Source organism: Austrofundulus limnaeus, unplaced genomic scaffold (genome assembly GCF_001266775.1).
Source record: "Austrofundulus limnaeus strain Quisiro unplaced genomic scaffold, Austrofundulus_limnaeus-1.0 Scaffold321, whole genome shotgun sequence".
NCBI lineage: Eukaryota > Metazoa > Chordata > Actinopteri > Cyprinodontiformes > Rivulidae > Austrofundulus > Austrofundulus limnaeus.
Genome location: NW_013952723.1, coordinates 201280 through 202494, shown reverse-complemented (window position 1 = coordinate 202494; position 1215 = coordinate 201280). Strand labels below are relative to the sequence as shown.

General features: G+C 35.1%; 1 protein-coding gene across 1 annotated transcript in view; it reads right to left on the bottom strand.

Annotated features, from left to right (window-relative positions):
* Nucleotides 1-563, bottom strand: part of adad2 (adenosine deaminase domain containing 2) — a 19435-nt gene extending 18872 nt beyond the window's left edge. Inside the window, exon 1 of the mRNA XM_014022267.1 lies at nt 470-563. The gene's annotated coding sequence lies outside the window, so the exon portion shown is untranslated. The remainder of the gene's footprint in view (nt 1-469) is intronic.
* Between the last annotated feature and the right edge of the window lie 652 nt (nt 564-1215).

The window sequence follows — 1215 nt, the reverse complement described above, 5'->3', positions numbered from 1 at the left end:
CTATTTAATCTAAAGACAGTGGGAGAGTTATGATTGGAATGACAATATTTATTAAACAATTAAATAGAAATATATCATTGAAAATATTGCTAAACTAATTCACCAATTTGAGCAATATTGTAATAGGACTGGTTATGCAAACAAAGTAGTAAWGCTACCAAAAGTTAAACTATTCAACATTAACAACTATTAATGGGTTTTATCATGCTTCATTTGTGAAAACAGTACTCCAAAGGTTATTTTATTGCATTTCACAGCTAAGATGCTAAAGCTGTTTTTAATTCGCTAACCGAGCTAACTAGCATGCTAGCATGTTTAGATGCGACGTGCTGTCACAAAAGTCGCCATTTTTTAACATCCCGCGGTAGTTTAACAAAGTCAGTGTGACACTACAATGTTTTRTACTCCTCTAYGTTACAGATGAGCTGTTTACATTTYTACCTTAACCTAATAAAGGATCCTTAAACACCTGCTCGTCGCGGTTCGGCGTGGCTCTGTACGGCAACACGTGTGAAGGTCAAGATGCGGGGTTGCCAGGTAAGGAAATGACGATATATCAAATATGCCGCTTTTAAATTATTGTAATGTAAACAAAATCAAAAAGAGGGAGGTCGGCTGATTAAATCAAACAATAATATGTCGGAGTTTGGAAATGCCAAAACTTTTCTATGTTTAGTCTTTTTAAAAACGATTTCTCATGTTGTACAACACCGTAAACATTTATCGAACCTGGCAACACTGCCAGGTGGAAACTATGCAGGCGGCGAGGGAAAATGCGAAATTATTTGAAAGGACAAAGAACTAGGTCAAATAATAAATTTCCAGTTACCATGACGTTTTTGCTGCACAGATATTTAATATAGTTACATTCCAGGTAAATATATAAAACATGCATAGTAAAACTGAGCATTTTAAGAAGTATTGTTAAAGCTGTGCCATGTTCATGAACAAACTAATCTGTCATGCTTTTCATCAGGTGTGCACACCTGTATGACTGCATCATGCTTTGAGACGTCAACACAGTTTCATTTCCAAAGCAAACCTCCTGTAATGAGAGCTGAACCGAAGGACTGTTCAATGAAAACTAAACAGATTAAATCAGCACCATGAATTGGATTTTAAAAAGGTTAATTAATTGTAAATACATTCAATGATTAGGCTTTTCTAAAGCTTTAATTCAAACCCATTCATTGTTTCAACTCCAAATCTTAGCCC